Source organism: Canis aureus, chromosome 12 (genome assembly GCF_053574225.1).
Source record: "Canis aureus isolate CA01 chromosome 12, VMU_Caureus_v.1.0, whole genome shotgun sequence".
NCBI lineage: Eukaryota > Metazoa > Chordata > Mammalia > Carnivora > Canidae > Canis > Canis aureus.
In genome coordinates this window covers 31,661,652-31,683,120 of record NC_135622.1, presented here as the reverse complement: position 1 = coordinate 31,683,120, position 21,469 = coordinate 31,661,652, and the positions used below count along the sequence as shown (strand labels likewise).

General features: G+C 35.7%; 1 long non-coding RNA gene across 16 annotated transcripts in view; it reads right to left on the bottom strand.

The window, feature by feature from the left end:
* The window catches only part of LOC144280927 (uncharacterized), a 764,680-nt gene that overhangs the window by 440,847 nt on the left and 302,364 nt on the right, over positions 1-21,469 (bottom strand). For 6 of the 16 annotated variants that reach the window (XR_013349373.1, XR_013349366.1, XR_013349368.1 and 3 more), the window contains one exon: positions 13,152-13,476. The exons of 1 other annotated variant lie outside the window; for it this stretch is intronic. This is a non-coding gene — a long non-coding RNA (uncharacterized LOC144280927). Of the gene's footprint in view, positions 1-13,150; positions 13,477-21,469 lie in introns of those variants that run through there. 9 more of the 16 variants (XR_013349361.1, XR_013349370.1, XR_013349363.1 and 6 more) reach the window with 3 other exon arrangements.

Sequence of the window (21,469 nt, the reverse complement as noted above, 5' to 3'; positions counted from 1 at the left end):
AAAAAGTTTGGATCCTACTTCTGCATGCTACTTCTTGTGAAAGTCTGTATCTTTTATTTAGGATTTTCCTTCATTCTGACCTTGGTACTCAGACTTTACCTGGGCTGTAACTGCCTGGATCCAAGACCTATTTTTACACCCCTACTTTTTAAATAAGTATACTAACCACAACTAGGGTACAAGGGCTAAAACAAAACAAAACAAAAAAACAACTATGTATAATTATTGGACAAATATGATGCAAGTTCCTAGAGAATGAATCTTTGTCTTGATAGTGATATAAAAATATTTTATTTAAAAAATATTTTATTTAAACAAATGTGGACATATGAAGTATAGTACACTACATAATATAAGTGAATTTTAAAAATTAAATTAGAGATCTCATAGTATTTCATTTTTGTATCAGGCAAATTTCTCTGGTTGTGTTTATTGATTTGCCTCTCCTATTAGGGATACTTCAGTAGAAATTTCTTGGGGGAAAAATGACTGACTGTATCAGCAACAATCCTTTGGGGACATTACTTATGTTTCATGGTAATTATCTAATTGCATGCAAGTCCCCTTCACTTCACTGGCTGAACAAAGATAAAGTCAAAGTCAGCAAATTGACAGCAAATTCCCCTAGTGACAAAATGAATTACTGAGATTTACAAAATGAGATTCAATCTAAGCTAATATAAGTGCCACTTTGACTAAATCAGCTCACTTTGACATGATGTAGGATTATGAAATATAATTTACACATATTTCAAAAGACTGTAGTTTCATCTTTTTAATGATCTGGTCCTATCAAAAATATATTAAAATTTCTCTAAATACTGTAATCTTAAACAATGTTGACATTATGAAATTTAAAGATATTTTTAAAGTAGAAAATTACTTCAGAAAAGCAAACATAAATGTAAAAGCAAAAGTTTTTAGCCAAGTACAATTAACAATGATCAAGGTCACAAAAATCTCTGACATGTTTTCTAGTTCAGCTGATCACTGTGGGAAGAAATATCAAAATTTTTAGTCAGAGTCAACAAAACAAAAAATATTGGTTTGCATTTTACCACTAGAAGGATAATGAAATTTTCATTTTCAAAGTGAAACTTTTTTTTAAAAAGTGAAACTTCTTAAAGAGTGTGAATCACATTATATAAATCGGAGCTGAATAACTCTACAGAGCTCTTCTCTTGATAGTAGAAAAGGAATAGAGAGTAGATATTTCACTTTTCCACTCACTCATTCCTTGGGGATAGACTTACTCAGTCCCTCAATTAAAGGAAGGTTTCTTCCATTAGAGATTCTGACCTGCTGCTACTCTTTCTACTTAGTGCAATTCTGGGAAATAGGACATAGATATCAGAAAAAAAAAACCATTCTGAGAATAACCACTGTTGGGGAAGAAAACATATGATTAAGTGGCCTCTCCAAGCCATAGGGTTTCAAGTATGATCTGGATACAGAGGGCTGGGCTGGGTGATGTGGTTGGCGTCTCACATCCAACCAAGAGCTATGATTTAGTCATGTTTTCCTTTTACTTACTATCATTTTCTTAAACTTACAATATTCTCAGCCCACAAGACTGAGTAGGTGGTAGCTACTTCCATAATATCTCCCTTAGAACAATGACACTTTGGCAATAGGGACAAATGAGTGTTTATTGTCCAAATATTATGGGTCCTACTCTTAAAATTACTGTTGAACTTTTTACTTTCTTATGTTCTGAATTCTTCAAGGCCCAAACTATATTTAGTTCATGGGGAGAGAATTAATACATGTTTATTTTCATGGCTACTTTTGGGGATTCCAGGAACCTCATCTGATATTTGTTATTTCAAAAGTGACCTTTAATGATGCTGAATTTATTCCATGCATGTGTCAAGGTAAAAGCTAACAATTAAACAACTCAGTTCATTCTTACTTGCTTGGAAAGCTGCAACAGGTACAATACCCACTCTAAATGTCACATTTAACAGAAATGAATTCAGGTTGTTCTTTTTATTTTTAAAATTTTTATTTATTTATTCATGAGAGACAGAGAGGCAGAGACATAGGTAGAGGGAGAAGCAGGCTCCCTGTGGAGAGCCTAATGCCGGACTCCATCCCAGGATCCCAGGATCAGGACCTGAGCCAAAGGCAAATGCTCAACCATTGAACCACCCTGGTGCCCTGAATTCAGGTTATTCAAACTCAGGATTCCCTAAAGGTGAAACTTTTCGTCAAAGGAAATTCTTTCTACATCTACATTGAAAAGGTACAACTGGTATATCAAATTCATCAGTTTGTTGTTATCCTTTGAAAACATTCTAGAAAAAAACACAGTGACAACCTTATTCATTTGTTCACCAGCCTAACTGGGACACAGGGAGGTGAAACTGAAGTAAGAAGGACAAAGCAATAACATTCTTATGGAAGAAAACTGCTAGACAGAAAGCATGTGATTCTTTTCACATGGAGGTCCCCAACTGCTAAAATTCCAGTTCCTTCTTTCTTGTTAGACTTATTTAAAACAAAAACCCAGTGTTATTGAGAAATGGAAGTCATATTGGTACCTGGTAGAAAGTTTTGAAGGTAAAATGCCAGGCACCAGTTTTTTTTAAATGGAAGCATAAAATGCCAACAGCACTTGGCATAAGTTATATCATGATGAGAATGCCTCTGTATGAAGTTTAAACTAAAAATGTACTCTTTATAAGTACACACACACACACATACATACATACATTGAGTCACACAATTAGTAGTTTAACAGTCTACAGGGATTATTCCATAAATGAAAACGAGAATGGATCTATCTTTTTTACTAGTGCATTCAGTATTGGAAGTAAATTTATAATTCTATAGGTATCCCATCATATCTCTTCAGAACACAGTGATGCTGGAAACATTTTACATCACTATGCTATAAAATAGAGAAGGAAGTGCTTTAAACTCACAATGTATGATGTGAATAAAGATACTAAGTCAGTTAGTTTATTTCTTAATGCATTTTTCCCTTTGGATCTTTCATATTTTGGCAAGTGTCAGGTTTTTTTTCCACTCATTATATAGGTGGTAGTAAAAGTCTTAGAAGCAGTACACAGCTGTCCCATTCTTCTGCTCACTAATACAGGAAAGATCTGTTGACCAGATATCTCTGCCTGGGTGCCAAAGGTGTATGCTAGCTTAAGAGAGTCTAATAAAATTAAGTTTAAGCAACCAAGTCATTCAACAAGACACTCCCCAGGTTATGGGGGGCAGATCCCAGTGTAATATATATTAAATGTTTCCACTGCATTTATAGCAGGGTGAACAAAGGGTGGTAGATTAGAGTAGGAAAGTAAAACAATAGCTCAATAGCTGTAAGTAAAAAAGGTAAATATATATGTGTGTGTGTATATATATATATCAAAATGATAAGTTATAGAAATGTGTGCAGATGTAGGAAATGCATCACATTGTCTTTGTTCTAAACAGTTTCTGCCAATGGATAAAGCGATACATTGATCCATTCATTATGTTCAGCCTCTGCGCCTTAGCAAGACTCCTGCTTGAGCATGTGTTCAGATGTTGAGAGGTGCCTGAGCTCACAATGATGATCTCTTAAAATAGAAGTCAAAACAGACATGTGCCTCATAAGCAAGTGGACATTATTACCTTTGGATGTTTGCCAACTGAGGCCTTTAGAATCAAAATGATTATGACTTCCATATTACAGCTGCAACTCTTATCAACCAGAGTAGGGGCAAGAAATGGGGGTAGTGAAAAGAGAAGGAAGCAATCAAGTATTATTTCTAAGCTTTGAAAAACCATAATGTGACAAAAGAGAAGGCAGGATCACCTACTACATAATTTGTGGAACCCAGTACAAAATAAAAATGCAGAACTCCTTATTCAAAAATTAAGAACTCAGAAAAGAAAGAATGAAGGGCTAAAGCAAGTGTGGGGCCCTTCTAAGTGCAAGACCCAATGCAACCACACATGCATGAAGCCCAAAGAAAAGGCATGCTAGGTGGAGAATGGTATTTGTAGAGGCTCAGAACCCAAAGAGAATAAATTGCAAAAAAGAAAAAAAAAAAAACCCTAGTATAGGGGAAATCTCAACCTCACAGATGATGGCAAAGAATAACAAGATTCCAAAAGAGATGATTAAGCACACAAGTAGATTGGCCTGCTATAACTCTGTAGTTGCCAAATTACAAAATGAGACAGTGGATCAGAGCAAGATAGTTTATAACTCACAGCACAGCAGACAAACAGGAGCATCAGTCTATTAACACTATCCCCTTGTCTCCATGTCTCACCAAGTGATGAGAAGTCTTAGATTGCAGCTATTCTTGCCGAGGGTAACACCACAGTTGAGGAACTCGGGGCTAAGGGCTTAGCAACTTTTAGAGCAAGTAGTAAACAAACCATCCCTCCTCCCCCAGCAAGATAGTTGTCATATGTATTATAGCCATGGCATTCAGAATGCGTTAAATGTCTACCCAACTAGCTACAGAAATGGCTCAAGACTAGAGCATATTAGGCCTTGTATTTTAGCATATTTAGAAAAGTATGCAGCAAGGCCCTTGGCAGACTGCCTCTCCCAGCACACAGCAAAGAGCTGCATATGCCCTTCAAATAGAGTCTCTGTTATGGGTTCGGTTGTGGCTCACAAAAGGATATGTCCAAGTCCGGACCTTTGGTATCTGTGAATGTGATTTCATTTGAAAATACGGTCTTTGCACATGCAACTAAGTTAAGATGAAGTAGGGGCACCTGGATGGCTGAGTGATTGAGCATCTGCCTTCAGCTCAGGTTGTGATCTCCACATCCTGGGATAGAGTCCTGCATCATGCTCCCTGCAGGGAGCCTGCTTCTCCCTCTGCTTATGTCTCTGCCCCTCTCACTCTCTGTCTCTCATGAATAAATAAATAAAATCTTAAAAAAAAAAAAAGTTAAGATGAGGTCATACTGAATCAGGATAACCAATGACTGGTGTCTGTCTCAAGATGGAAATTTGGACACAGATATAGGTACACACTCTGATAATAAAGTCAGAGATTAGAGTGATGCATCTAGAAACCAACAAATACCAAGGACTGTCAGAAAATGGAAAAGCTAGGAGATGAGCAAGGAACAGATCTTCCCTGTATTAATCAGCTTGGGGTACCACAACAAAATACTATAGACTGGATGGCTTAAAAGACAGAAATTTATTTCTCACAGTTCTAGAGACTAGGAAATCCAAAATCTCTCTTGCTTTCTCTTCTTATAAAGCCACCAATCCTACAGGATTTGGGCCCTACTCTGATGACCTCATTTAACTTTAATTACCTTCAAAAAACACTAGCTCCAAATATAAATAGCGTCGACTACACTGGATATTAGGGCTTCAGCATGTGAATGGGGGCACAATTCAGTCCATAGTATTCTCTCAGTGCTTCCAAAGAACCAACCCTGCTAACACCTTGATTGTGAACTTCCGGCATTCAAACTATTAGACAAAAATTTTTGATGTTTTGAGCAACCTAGTTTGTGGTACTTTCTTGCAGCAGTCCTAGGAAACTAATACAGATTTTGGTCCTGGCAATGGGATGTTGCTATATAACAAATACTACAAATGTAAAAGTGGCATTGGAAGTAGGTAAGAGGTAGAGGCTGGAAGAATTTTGAGTTACATAATAGTAAAAAGCCTAGACTGACTTGAACAAAATGCTGCTAGAAACATGAATATTAAGGGGTGCTTCTGGAGAAGTCCCAGATGGAAATGAAGGACATGTCATTGAACACTGGAGGATAGGCAATACTTGTTACCAAGTGGCAGAGAGTTCAAGTAAATTTTGTTCCATTGTTGGGTGAGAGGTAGAACTTAAAAATGGTGATTCAAAAGACAAGATTTGGGACTTTTTGAGTTGATTATGTTTGGATGAGATTTTGGACTTACAGTTAACGGAATGAGTTAAAACTTTGGGACTTTGGGAATGTAGGCATAGGATGAGTATATTTTACATGTTAGAAAAAGATAAATTTTGGAGGAGGGACAGAAGGTGGACTGTTATGCATTGAATGTGTTTCCCAAAAACATATGTTCAATATGAATGTGACCTTATTTGGAAATAAGGTCTTTGCAGATGTAATCAAGATGAAGTCATACTGATTAGGGTGAATTCTTATCCAATAACCAGTATCCGTAAAGAGGGAAATTTGAACACAGACACAGAAGGAATGCTATGGTGGCAGTCGATGACAATGGAGTGGTGTATCTATAAGCCAAGGAACATCAACAATTACTGACAACTGCCAGAGCTAAGGAAAAGGCATGGGACAAGTTCTCCCTCAGTGTCTCCTGGGGAAACCAATCCTACTGACATTTATTTCAGACTTCTAACCTCAAGAGAAGATATAATAAATTTATGTTGTATTAAGCCACCAATTTGTGGCATTTTGTTACTGCAGTCATAGGAAATACCATTTCCTTTGGTATAATGAGAAGACAGTGACTATACTTCTAGTATATTGAGATAGAAAATCTAAAGTCAAGCCTTCTAGTTGTGAAATTCTTACAGACTTAACCTAAGTGTTTACTAGAATTTAGTTTGCATGTTTACTTTGGGACACCGTGGCCTTAATTGGAAGTATCCTTGTACCCTGTGAATTGAACATCTGAAGAGAAATCTGGAGCTATTACCAACATCTTCACAGCAAAATGACAGAAGGGGGAAAACAACTTAGCATCCTTGACTTACGAGGCATACTCTCTAAAGCAAAGGAAACTCATCATATTATTGTCCTTCTTTGACATAAATGAGTTAAAGTACAACAAGGAAAAAAAATAAAGTACAAGAAGGATCAGAACACTAAATTGTATTTAGAATACACACTTCAAGCAGCAAGCCTATCTATCCTACATTTTCTTTTTGGTAAGCCGCCACTGACAGCCTCAAATAAAAGGGTTAGACCCTGATGCCATGTTTCCATTCCTTGCCAACCCTAACCACATTGGATGAAGCTAAGGTTCAGACCTCTGGCCTCTGTGCTGAGACAAATTCTCTCTTTCTTAGAATTTTAAACTAAGGCATAGCTGGAAAGCAGTTAGAAATAGCCTCTAGGGCAGCCCGAGCGGCCCAGCAGTTTAGCGCCGCCTTCAGCCCAGGGGGTGATCTTGGAGACCCAAGATCGAGTCCCACGTCGGGCTCCCTGCATGGAGCCTGCTTCTCCCTCTACCTGTGTCTCTGCCTCTGTCTTTCTGTGTATCTCATGAATAAATAAATAAAATCTTAAATAGATATTCTCATAAATTTAGAAGCTGGGGCAACCATTCTCAAACAATGTATACTGATGACCAATAAGACTGCATCGGTAGCAATGGGCAGACAAGAGATCTGTGAAAGTAGAGGGATAATGGAAGGGAAGTTTCTTGGGTTTTGCTGGAATTTCTACTCTCGGGTCTGATTTTTCTCGATAATCAGTTGTACATCCCTTGTTTCTGTGAAATATTCCTGCTTCTTCATAATAAAACACCTTTACACCATTTAAAATGGAATTTTTTTTAAATTTTTTTTTAATTTTTATTTATTTATGATAGTCACACAGAGAGAGAGAGAGAGAGAGAGAGAGAGGCAGAGCCACAGGCAGAGGGAGAAGCAGGCTCCATGCACCGGGAGCCCGACGTGGGACTCGATCCCGGGTCTCCAGGATCAGGCCCTGGGCCAAAGGCAGGCGCCAAACCGCTGCGCCACCCAGGGATCCCTAAAATGGAATTTTTATTTCTTCTAATCAGGTATCTAATCTCCTTGACATGCATCTTCAATACAACTCAAAAGTTTGTAATGATATTGTTTAAGGAATGATTCCTCAAAAGGAGCACCATACAAATAACTTTCTAGTGGATAGAGAAAACCCCTTAGAGCTGGCCAAGAGTTGAGAGACGACAATGCCAGTTAGGAGGCTACCGGGAGAGCCATTGCCAAAGGAAACAGGCTCTAGGCTAAGAATTAGCTGCTAAGACCTATGAATGATGCCATGAGAAACACTGATCCATTACAGCCTACAGCTTATCATTAGGTGCACCCTACTATTTGCAACTTTTCCACCTCAGGGAGAGGAACTTTTGGAGGAGAGTGGGGACATCACCCTTATCAATTTCTCCAAATTGATAAGTCATCACCCAAATAACCATTCAAATAATAGACTAAACAGTCCATTTTTTAAAAAAGAAGCTTTAGGAGTAATTTGTAAGCTTCATGTTAAGTATTCAATTTATAAAATTAAATATAAAAATTAAATTTTCAAAAAAATACTTTGATTCTTTGGTATAAAAAGGATGAATTCCAGGTAGTAAAGACAGAATATCTGGCCTTTTACATTTTTCCTAATGCATCAAATTTATGCATTTTTCAAATTAAGTCTGTGAGTTCCATTTTTTAATTCTTGTTCTGAAAACATAAATCCTGATGAAATGGATGCAGAGTAGGTTGGAAAATCATTGAGCAAAATGATGAAAAGATAGCAAGAGAATACAAATGAAACTCAACAATCCATAATTCTTAATGCGGTATAATATTTAAAGTTTAATCCCCAAATAGCTCTTAGAGTCACCAGACCTAAATATATTGGAACGGTAGCACCTGATCTTAGTTAAAATACATTACTAAAATCCCAATATTTCAAGAAAACCAAAAAAAAAAAAAAAAAAAAAGAATTGATGTTTACCCCTTAGAGTGCAGACAAAACTCATAAGAATCATGTAGGTATGTGAACATCCTTGAAGAACTGTCTTTTGAAGTTTAGCTTGGATTTCAGTGATCTTGATATGCATATATATCAGTCACAAGCAAATGTTAGGCTCCATCAAATGCTCATTCCAGATTCTTAATCTATTTTAAGAAGCCAATTTTTAAAAATGCAGTCTCATTTTTGTTAAATTAAACCTTCTAAAAGGGAATGGCAAGTCTCTATACATATGCCATCTTCTTTATTCTCTGTGAAATCTATGAAGTTAATTCCATTTCACAGTGGGCAAACATCAAACAAGACTTTGTGTTGTTCTCTTCTAATAGAGAATTTTAATCTTTCCTGTAGGCCTTTATCATGAAAGAATATAAGTGCCTCTGTTAGGTCATTTCTACAGACAGAAGTAAAGAGATAGGCTAAGACTGAAAACTCAGGAAGTCTATTGCAATGGTATTTCCATTAGGGATACAGAGCCATCTGCCTACTTTTTTCATTGCTACCCCTCAAGGCTTAGTGACAGCAATTTTGGGAACAAGTTCTTTATTTCTTCCACCCATTTGCAGAATAAATCATCATGCCAGCAACTTACGCCCAGGATAGTTACTTTGACTGAAGAAGTCTATACTTACCAAGGGCATGCTTAACGTTTAAATTTAGGCAACTCTAATTCATACAAAAGGAATTCACCTTCAAAAGAGTTCTTGGTAACAAAACTTAAAGATTTAGAAAATTGTTAGCATAATCATGTCCCAATTATCTTAAGAAAAAACTGTGAGTCTTAACAGTAATAAGATCTTTATTTGGAGTCTCTAATTCAACTACTTTGCCTGGGATTTTCTGAGAGCCAGTCTAGACCAGCATAATATGGATATCAAAAGTAGGATCTCTGGGACACCTGGGTGGCTCAGTGGTTGAGCATCTGCCTTCAGTTTAGGTCATAATCCTGGAGTCCAGGATTGAATCCCACATTGGGCTCCCTACAGGGATCCTGCTTCTCCCTCTGCCTATGTCTCTGCCTCTCTGTGTGTGTTTCATGAATAAATAAATAAAATCTCAAAAAAAATGTAGGATCTAAACTACTTAGAAATTGGGTATACACATACACAATCTTATCTTGCAACATTGGCCAATGTTCCTATTCAGGGAAAGGGAAAAATTTTTTGATATCTTCTTTTTACATAATTTATGAATTGTTCTCATTCATAAATCATTAATAACTAAGGAAAGAATATGAATTGCATATCTATGAATATAATGGTAATCAGTTTAAACCAAATTTCTGACTGTTTTTCATTTCTATGTTATTTCTACAACTCATTTATTTAAGTATGTACTGAGCACCTAACTATGGGCCAACTATATGCTGTGAAATAAATAAAACATAGGGATATGCTAGAGAGTTTAGGAGTAACAGTAGACTAGCCTGGGTGTCAGAAATAGCTCTCAAAGGAAATGACATTGAACTAAGACTGACTAACAGAAAGTAGATGCTCATGGATTCACTGTTCTCAGCAGAGAAAACAGCAAGTGCCATCCTACGTTAGAATGAATTTGATATATTCAAGGAACAAAAAGAAGCTCTGAGTGACTAGATTTAGTGAGAGAGGATGAGAATGGTTAGGGATGACAGTAGAAAAATAAGCAGGAACAGACTAGATAGGATCTTGTAAGCCATTGTAAGGAGTTGGGATTTTATTCTCAGTACAATGAAAAGCCATTGAAAGAATTTAATCAAGGGGATTATATGACCTGATTTACATTTTTAAATGTCCTTCTAGCTTCTGGGACCAGATCAGTGGTTCACACCAGGCTTTCTGTTCCTGTGGACTGAGAGCTCAGAGGAACTGGAATTTTCTAGACTGCAGTGACCAAGACTACCTGACGCTGAGAGGACCATATGAGGATACTGTATTCAACACCTATACATGAGTGAAGCTAGCTATAGCTTGCTCTCCAGGCATGAGGAAAGGCCTCAGGTCACTTTTCCTGCCACTTTAAGTCATGTTATTTCATGAAATAAAGTACCAACAATGCAAGAAAATCCAGCAATTGAACAGGCTGTAGCTGGACTACAATTGAAGTTAGACTGTAATAGTCATCTATAAAATGCTAAAGAAACCCAGAGTGCAGAGCAGAAAGATAATAAATCCTGGTTTGTAGAATTCAGTGATTGTACTAAGAAGTAGCAAGTCTATTTGTACTGAATGTAAATGTGAAACATAATGGATTGTTGCCTAGCGAAGGGGAAAAATGCTTTGTCACATACAATATTTCTGATGGTTGTTTGGTTAGAACATGAAGTGATTGATATTTCCTAATGCATATTGTTTAAAAGGCACATTTTATCGGCTGTAGTCTTATAAATGATCTTTTTTTAATGGTCATGAATTCTCAACAAGCTGAAGCAGGAAAGGAAAAACAAATCTCCAAGGTGAAATAAGCCTACAGAGGCCAACCTGAGAAGAAAAACAGTAATCATTATGCAACCAGGCACTTCTTATAGCTATATCATGTCATTCATATAAAACTCTACCAGTGAAGGGTACTACCCTTTTATTACAGACAGAAAAACAGGCTCAGCGATGTTATAGAACTTGCCCATTATCATAAAATGAGAAAGCATCAGAGCTGTCTCTGTAATCATTGCTATTCCTGGTTATAGAGCCTAAGTTCCTTCATTGCACCAAGCAAGGTTAAAGCCAACAATAAAAATTAAAAAATACAATAAAATAAAATCAGATAGTACATTCCAAAGGAGTAAAGCAGATGAATCTCTGGAGAACCTATGTACAAAATGAGCCCATGTGTCCTCCCAATCAATCTTCCATTTTCATCACTGTTAATCTTTCTCAGAATACTACAATGAAAGGGGCAATTCATACATAGTCCCTTGCTCTCTTTTTGGATCCTTTTCCTCCCCAGCATTGCTTTCATGTTTTCTTTGTTTTCATATTTCCTTGGCCCATATAATTACCAATCTCTGCTCTCATAGTCTTTATTCATGTTAGAACTGAAACAACTCACACCAAGAAGACAAATGTAAAAGAGCTTCATTTTATGATGATGAGAGACTTAAGTTATTAAAATTAATCTCTATATTTTTCAGAGAGGAGTCCATAGACACAGGAAATTTGTGGAGAAACAGGACCTACTTCAGTTATGAAATCAATCTGGATAGATAGGATTTGTAAATAACTAAAGTAGACTCTGGTCCAGTAATTGCCCTATCAAAGCTTACCTGCCTTATCTCCTACTTTTCTCCCCTCCAGCCATTCCATCCAAAATACATCACCTTTTTCCACTTCTGTAATCTGGATACTACCATGCATCCCACCTAAAATTCTCTGCTTCCTCTTCTTTATGCAAGTCCTACTCATCCTCATAACTCTTGTTCAGGACAAGTTATTTTCTTTTTAAGATTTTATTTATTTACTTACTTACTTACTTACTTACTTACTTACTTACTTGAGAGACAGCATGAGCAGGGAGAAGGGGCAGAGGGAGAGGAAGCAGCAGACTCCCTGCTGAACAAGGAGCCCGATGTGGGACTTGATCCCAGGACCCTGGAATCATGACCTGAGCTGAAGGCAGATGCTCAACTGACTGGGCCACTCAGGCGCCCCCAGGACAACTATTTTTTAACTAATACATTTTATTAGCCTTGAATACATGTTAAGTATTAAAACTTTTAAAATACAAGCATATAAAGAATAAAACGTTTAAATCAATGTGATTCTATCACCAAAGTAACCATTTTTAGTAAGCTTTACCTGTCCTTAAGTCTTTTCTGATCATTTCAGCTCTCTCTCAGTCCTCAATCTCTCTCTTTCCCTCTCTGTCCCTCTCTTTCTTTTGAACTCCTTCAGTTTACTGACTACAATATTCAGATGCTTATGTATTTATTCAATTATTGCTTTAAAAAGTGTTTATAAAGTCCACCTCTTTTGTACCAGACATCATTCTAGATTTAGGGTGGTAAATAAGACAGATTTGGTTTCTGCCTGCGTGAAACTTACAATCTAGTGCCTATAATAACTTACTACTCAACATATCTAACTTACTAATTTAACAACCTGCATTTTATAAGTGAGTATTATCTCCCAAGTGAATGGAAATTCCTCGGGGTCAGAAAGTACATAATATCATTATGAGCAAATATACAGCCAGTACTATTTATTGCAATGCCCACAGGATAAAAAAGGAAGAAAGCTGACCTTTCTTCACATCAAAATCAGCTTCAATTACATGTAACAAAAGCCCTACCAATGAACACATTGTTGATTTATAAATATTGTTATGTTCTATTCCATGCTAGATCATATCAATTAAAAATATTTAACATAGTAAAATCTTAATTGAGGATAACAGTTTATAGTCTGCCTAAGCAGAAATGGAGTCTACTCTATAGTAACACGGTTTCTGAGCAGGATAAATTAAACAACTATTATCTAATCAGGCACAATAAAAAGATAGGAAATTACAGGAAATAGATGACATGTGTTTATTGTATATAACATAATAACTGTGACTTAGATAGATCTAAGCACAGAATGGGTGTTCCAAAATATTTGCTAGATGAATGAATGGTGTTGAAAGTTCTTGCGTAAGAACAGCAGGTGCATGACTGAGCAGTAGATTCTTGAGGTGACCTGGGTTCTAATCCTGATCTTGCCTCTTCAGTTAAATTCCTTTACCTTCATGGGCCTTAATTTCACATACAAAGAAGGGCCTGGATTATCCACGTTCAATTCTTTTTTATTCTTTATTTTCTATTCATTATGTTACTGCCTAAAACATAAAGAGCGGTAGAAAAAGATAATCTATGCAGTAGATGCTAATTTTTTGCAGTCAATAGCATTTGTTTATTTATTTACATATTTATTTTAGTTGGAGTATAGCTGACACACAATGTTACATTAGTTTTAGGTGTACACTAGCAATTTGACAACTCTATATATTATGTGGCACTCACCACAAGTGTAGTAACCATCTGTCACAACACAAAGCTAGTACGATACTACTGACTATATTCCCTATGCTGTGCCTCTTATCCCCATGATTTATTCATCCTATAACTGGAAGACTGTATCTCCTAATCCTCTTCATCCATTTTGCCCATGTCCCCTGCTCCTCCCCTCTGGCAAGCATCGGTTTGTTGTCTGTATGTATGGGGTTACTCCTGCTTTTTTTGTTTGTCATTTGTTTTGATTGTTAGATTCCACATGTGAGTGAATCTACACTCAATTCTTGAATAGTAAATGCAATGCATGTACAAGTAATATATTTGTTGTGACATATTTTGCTAACTTCTAACAACAGAACAAAGATGAGTAATGCATTCTTTATGTGACTTTCAAAAAAACTTTTAATTGCAAAAGTATATACAAATCAATTCATGTTGTATAGAATGAACCACAATCAATTCATGTTGTATAGAATGCACCACATTCTATAACATTATGATATACAAAGTAGAGCATCTTCTAGGAAACATTTAATTACATTACAATCTTCTTTGTTAATCTAAGTTTATCAATTTATTTCATAAGCTAAAAAATAAATTATATGCTTCTAACAAAGAGAATATTCCTTCCTTTTCAGCAATGACCTTCTTTTTCCTAGTTTTTATATTCTCTGTATTTCATCTCCCCCATGATCATCCACTTTCAACCTCCTATAATTCTTTTTTATAGAGTATCAGGGAAATAACAAAACCAGGCATATCTTTGCCATTTGTTTTTTCTAATGTATTAGTGAACAAATATTAATGAAAATAAGGAGACTTACCTTCAAAAAAGCAGGTATCAGGTCACAGAAGAAATCATACACCTTTTATTCTTTACTTTTTTAAAGAATCAATTCATCTTAGTTAGGGTATCAGGTATGGTATCAGGCTTACTCGCATTCCAGAGTACTCCCCATCTCATGTACAGTAAGCTCAAGCCATACTGAACTCAATATTCTGAACTAACCATTCACACTCTTATTTCAGGACCTAAGCCCATAGCAGCCGCTCTATAAAAATTCTCTCCTAGCCTGGCCCCTCATGTTTAAATCGCTCCTGCTCATTCTTCAAACTCAACTTAAGCATCCTGACCTCTGAGGAGTGATTCTTGACACCATCTGTCCTCCCTCTCCACTTGCCCAAGTAGACATTAAGATCTCCTCCTCCTCCCACAGTCTTGATACAAACTTCTGTGACTGCCTATTTTCCTTTATACTCCTCACATTAAACTATTAGCTCTTGAGAGATGGGAATCATCTCTTATTCATCTTCCTTGCTCCAACAACAACAAAAAAAGCACAAAATAGGCACACAAGAAATTCTCATTGCTGGGTGAATTACTTAGCTAATAATGAATTAAAAAAAAACTTCCTGTGTCAGATATATTTGAAAAAATAATTTAAATGAATAAACCAAACATGGGTGTTAGGACTTGTGTTCCCTCACAGCATGTTCTCCAAATGGTAGTGGATTTTCTTCAGCATGGCCATTATACCACAGGCTTCAGGAGATCAGAAACCAAGTCTTTTCCTTCATAATTTCTTCTGATGGCCCATACAGAAGAAAGAGTTTTAAAAAAATGGTTTTTGATGAAAATTATATATCTCTTTCTATCCATAGACATTTAAAATTTCTCACAGTTTGAGCCAAGTGCATAGGACTACCTAAAAGTTAACTTAGCATAGGATCCAAGATGATAATTTACCTACATAGATACTTCATGAAAATTTGTTGCAAGTGGTCCTAGACCACACTTGTAAAAACACAAGTATAGATCTTTAAAATAGATGGACCCTCACAGAACTTTGAGCTCAACCTCTTCATTTCACTAACAAGGTCAGTAAGACATAGAGTTCAGATGAATTGTTTGCATCTATGTAGCTAATTAGTTGAGGGCCCAAGTGATGGTAGCCCTACAGGATTAGAAGCTTTCTCCAATTTACTTATGAACAGGCCCCTTAAGATATCTCAAGCCAAGAATTCTGATTACCTTTAATTCCCTTATTTGATATTTATTCATTGATTTCATAATAAATGCTTGTTTTCCTACCAGTATTTTTCAAATTAAATATTCAGAAAAGAAGAGGAATTAATAATGATTATTTAGATGAAGACTGGATCTTATATATCAAGATCTTTAAATGGTACTTGAACTGATGAGTTGTTTGGCAATATTAAGAGGAATATATGAGAAGTGTTTTCAGAGAGGCTCTAGAAGTATTTGAGGAGTTTTAGTAGTACCTGCCATTTTAGAATAACTGTAGAAAGCAAAAGAGTCAAATGCCCAAAGCTTCTTTTAATATGAGAATTAAAGTAATACCAGGGTATTACTGTATTAGTTACTGCCTCTATAATGCTATTTAACAACCCAGCCCCAAACTCAGCAGAACATAACAATAACCATTTGTTCTCATGCTCAGAAGTCTTCAGGTTGGCCACAAATGGACAGATCTAGGCTGGGCACAACTGCCTAGCCTAGTTTCAAGTAGCAGATCCAGTTGGACTTGGATCCCCAGTGCAGGTTGGGTTCACATCTGCAATAAAATTTATGTACATTCTAGAGCATACACACACACACACACACACACTCACACACACACACTCACACATTTTAGGACCAAAGATGAAAAGGAAGCAGCTACCTGGAAGATGCTCTTTTCATGTCAATGGTGAAGAGCGAGCTCCACCACACAAGCCTTTCTTTTACATCTAATGTCTACTAACAGCTCACTGGCCAAAGCAAGTCACAAAAAATCAATAAAAGAAGTATACTCTACTTAAAATAAAGATGTGGAGGGAAATGAATATTTGCTGAACAAGAAGTTATACAAAGCTACACAAAGCTATACAAAAATTACAAAACTGGTTTAAAATTTGAATCCTTCTGACCAGTATTTCGAAAGAAGTATATTGTTTAACATAAGCTCAACATGAACATATTTAAATATCACTTACCTTCTCATTCTATTCAAAGCTATATGGAGAAAAAGGCAGGTTATAGCAAAAAGAGCTCATTAGGAATAATGATCAGATGCCTTGGTTGACACAAAAGGACAGGACTCAGCCAAATTCACTCCATATAGGTCATCCTAAAATTTAATCTGGGTGATAGCTTTGGGAAAAAATGCTATTTATCATAGGTAACAAGGGGATGGAGATAGAGATAGGTTTCATTCTAATATATTCTGGTTCTAGCAAGTCAGTAGTAGAAATGTTGATTTCCCTCCTTCTATTTTAGTCTAATACTTATCTCAGCCTGCTTCTCAGCACTCCACTGGGCCTATCTACTTCTTACTTTGGACAACACAGGTCTCTGACTATGATATTATATATGGGATTATTATATCTTATCATTAAAACTGACTTCTCACAAATAAATTCAGTACTGAACTACCAGCAGTATCACTGATTTTTAGTTGTTACATTTATTCTAAAGTCATATATTTATTTTTTTAATTATATAGACAAATTATATGTTTTTCTGGGGCAATCCTAATGTAAACTTGATGTCCCAACATTATTGAGTGCCATGTCCTATTCTCAAAATTATCCTGATTTATTTCAAAAATTATATATTGACCCTAATTATAAAAGACCACCTGATGATCTATAGGCCATCACATTGGCCAGTTACCCCCATCAAAACTTCATTGAAAATAATTAAACTACCAGTGATTTCAGAACTATTTGATAATGTCATCAAAATTTCATTTTTACAACCATGTTTGACCAAAGGAAAAATCAGTCATACCAGTTTGTGGTTGCATGATAGAAAAAAATAAATGTAACCCTGTCCTTTGCAGTTGGTTCTGATGATTAGGAATATGTTATAAACACACACACACACACACACACACACACACACACACACACAAGAAAACCCTCAATTATCAGACTCCAGGAAAACTCACTTCCAAATACTACCTGTAACATTAGAAATTGGTGCTTACAATTACTAGACTAGTCCTCCTAATTTTCTGTTGAAAATTCTCAGTTTTCCATAGCACACATGACATGGTCATGTATATAGTAAATGCTCAACTGGGTATTAAATGAGGACCAAAATTTGGCTACATAGAAACTAAATAGTGCCTGCTATGGTCAGTTTCCTCTATTCCACAAAATATTAAGTACCTAGTATGCTTTGCAGAAGCTTACTAGATTACTCACTTTCTGAGCAATCACTGTCAAAATTAAATATTCCAGAAAAAATTTCTTTTGTATCTGTTATTCTTAAGCCTTTTTACAATATCACATTTAGGTCCTGTACACCTGTTTGAATCACAAAGTACTATGGAGTCCCAGATTACGCTAGGAAAGAACAAAAACAGTATTCTGTGATGTCATAAAATGGGGCATTTTATATAGCCAAATATTCTGATTAATAAGATATCATTTATGTATATATATGCCAATATACATGCATATATATGTATCTTATACTTGAATTTAACACTAAACATATATTGAACATGGCCATTTTTTCTTTAACTATTTATAAAATACATCATAAAATATATCCAAATCCTCCAAAAATCTTGATATTATCATTTTGAAGATCAATCTTTTTTTTCTAATTGTGGAAGATTAATAGATTCACAGAAATGCTAGGTAATACATAATAGGAAAGCTGGACATGCCAGCTTTTACTGTAAGTGGTACTAAGAGACCTTTGTTTTTACCCTAACAATTATCCTCTTACATGAAAAACTATTATTTCATGAACTAAATGAAATTTTATACAGGAGGAGTCTATAATGGATTCAGAGTTTCTTGTTAAGGGGATGAAAATGTTCCAAAATTAGATCATGGTAATAGTTGCACAATCTTTGTGGATATACTAAAAACCTCTAATTGTGTACTTCAAAGGGATGAATTTTATCATGTGACTTATAGCTCACAAAATAAAAAACAAGTAATTCTTCTGCCTAATAAACAATCTGACCTATTTAACATGTTAAATAAATGCATAAATACAATACAATTTATACAATGTTCTGATTATATAACCATTATATATTTTTAAAGTCTTACTTCAGGATTAAAAGCGAGGAAGGCAGGAATCTGTCAGTTTTGTTTTATTTATGGGGGTGGGTAAGGGAAATAGATCTCCCATCAAGTTTAGGGACTAATTTCTTTGAAGTAGACACCTGTAAGATGCCTCAGCTAAAGAATGTTCCTAAGGTCATCATCACTCTAAATACACTAAAAAGTCAGGGAAAAAAATCACCACAAAACTTCAGCAAAAGTACATCAAGACTATAGGAAATTACTCAAAAATAAGCCTTAGGAACAGTAAGCAGATAAAATAATACTTTTTTGTGATGGTAGCTGCAAAACTAAATACTTTTTTGCTAATTTCAAAAACTTGAGAGTCTTGGTAAGGCAAACCATTTAGAATGGTAGCTCCACTGGATTTCCTTAAAGATGGCAGATGTCATATCTGATTCCAAAATAAATATTTTAGGAAGGGGTTAAAAACAAGTAAATGTTACCAATCACTTCATATTAATTATCTGCCAGTATAACTGGATAGTGTCTCCTCATCCTCATAACAGTAGGACCTGGACCAGCTAAACTAGATATTATCTACAGCTTATTCATTTAATTCATTCATTATTCATTTACTTTTGCCTTGATTTACTTAGAGTGGAGATGTCATTTAAAAATTAAAGGATATATATATTCTCTAAAATAAAAAGCATTTAAACTTTCTACATAGCTTTCCATTTGCTCTATTTGTCAGCATAATATAATTCTCCTATGGACATTTGAGTAACAAATAATAACACAATGATTCAGAATGCTCTAGGAATGGTTTCTTTACTAATTATGCTTTCCTGGTTAATTGGGAATATTTTAATTCCCAAATCTTACAGTAAAAATCTTTCTCAAACTTTATTTGTGTACTTCCCTTATCAGATAGAGTGACCATAACTGAATAGTTCTTTCATGATCAGAGGTAAAAGTAAGTATACACTGCATTAGATATTGAAGTAAATGATAATAAATTCAAAATAATTTTTTGAAGATTGTTTTAAATAAATGAAGCCAATCTGCTTTTTTTAATTTCTTGTTATTTTAACCCATTTTTAAATGTTTTGTGCAAAAAATAAAAATGAAAAGAACTAAATTATAAGCAGTTATATGTCACAGAACAAGAAATCAGTTATAAAAAATAAGTATTTTATTTTACTTAATTGTGTTCTAGTTAATAAAAGTAGAGGACCAGAAACTTCATCTTTCTCCTAATTTAATTCAGTGGTTTTCAATCTTGGATGCATAAGAGAATTACCTAAACTTTTTAAAACTTCCTGGAACTCCTCACACAGATTGTGTTTCAGGTGGTCTGAAAAGGCACCTAGTCACTGCTAGTTTTTAAGGTTCCCCAGGTGAATCTGTTGATCAACCAGAATTAAGAACCTCCATTCCTAAATTTTACCCCCCACAGAGCTCAAACTTTGCCCCTTCCTTTAAGCTCCTCTGAATAGTTCTGCTTAACATAAGATTTTTCTCCCCCAAATTACCTGTATACGTAACCTGTGTATATAACCACCTGGATCTTGCCTGTTACCACTTCTTGACCTACCTGGTATTCCATTCACATGGATATAACTTTTACTCAACTACATCTGTGCTCTTGGAGCTGACAAATGCCTCTCTAATGGATAATTAAGTTGGGTGACTTCTTTAAAATCCTGTAGGAATATAGAGGTCCATTTCTTGGAGGATGCAAATGAACCAGTTTAAAGAAATATCTGATTATTCAAAGCATGTAGGATGAGTCAAGAGTCAACCCACTGATGATTGTTCTTTTTAATGATCCTTTGTCAACCACCTTCCTCTTCTCACCCTCAATATATTTGTTTCCCCAAACTTCTAGTCTCACTGTTCTCTTCACATTGTATAGATTCTCCCTTGAAAAGATAAATTCCTTTTTTCCTGATGACAAACATTCCAAAATATGAATATAATCATTCTTGATCCTGAGCTTCTGATATGTAATCCAACTAACTTTTGGGCATCTTTAACTCAATGTCAAACATGACATGACTGTATAAACTTGTCATCTCATTCCTAATCAAATTCTTTTTCCTCTATCCTCTCTCTCAGTGAACAGCAAGCTGTCTACCCACATGTAGCTCAAGGGAGGAATTTGGGGGATCTTCACACAAATTTCTATCTCTTCATTTGCCACCATCCTTGAGGCAATGCATGTTGGCAATAAATTCTCTCCTTTATATCCCTAAAACCTGATTGATTCTTCCATCCTTTGTATTGCTACTATCATCATTTCTCCCCTATATAATATTAACTATTGAATTGTTTATTGAAAAAAAGATCTAATAACATCATTTCCTATTTAAAATCCCTCCCATCCACAATAGCCAAACTGTGGAAGGAGCCTCGGTGTCCATCGAAAGATGAATGGATAAAGAAGATGTGGTTTATGTATGCAATGGAATATTACTCAGCCATTAGAAATGACAAATACCCACCATTTGCTTCAACGTGGATGGAACTGGAGGGTATTATGCTGAATGAAGTAAGTCAATCGGAGAAGGACAAACATTACATGTTCTCATTCATTTGGGGAATATAAATAATAGTGAAAGGGAATATAAGGGAAGGGAGAAGAAATGTGTGGGAAATATCAGAAAAGGAGACAGAACATAAGGACTCCTAACTCTGGGAAATGAACTAGGGGCGGTGGAAGGGGAGGAGGGCGGGGGGTGGGGGGGAATGGGTGACGGGCACTGAGGGGGGCACTTGACG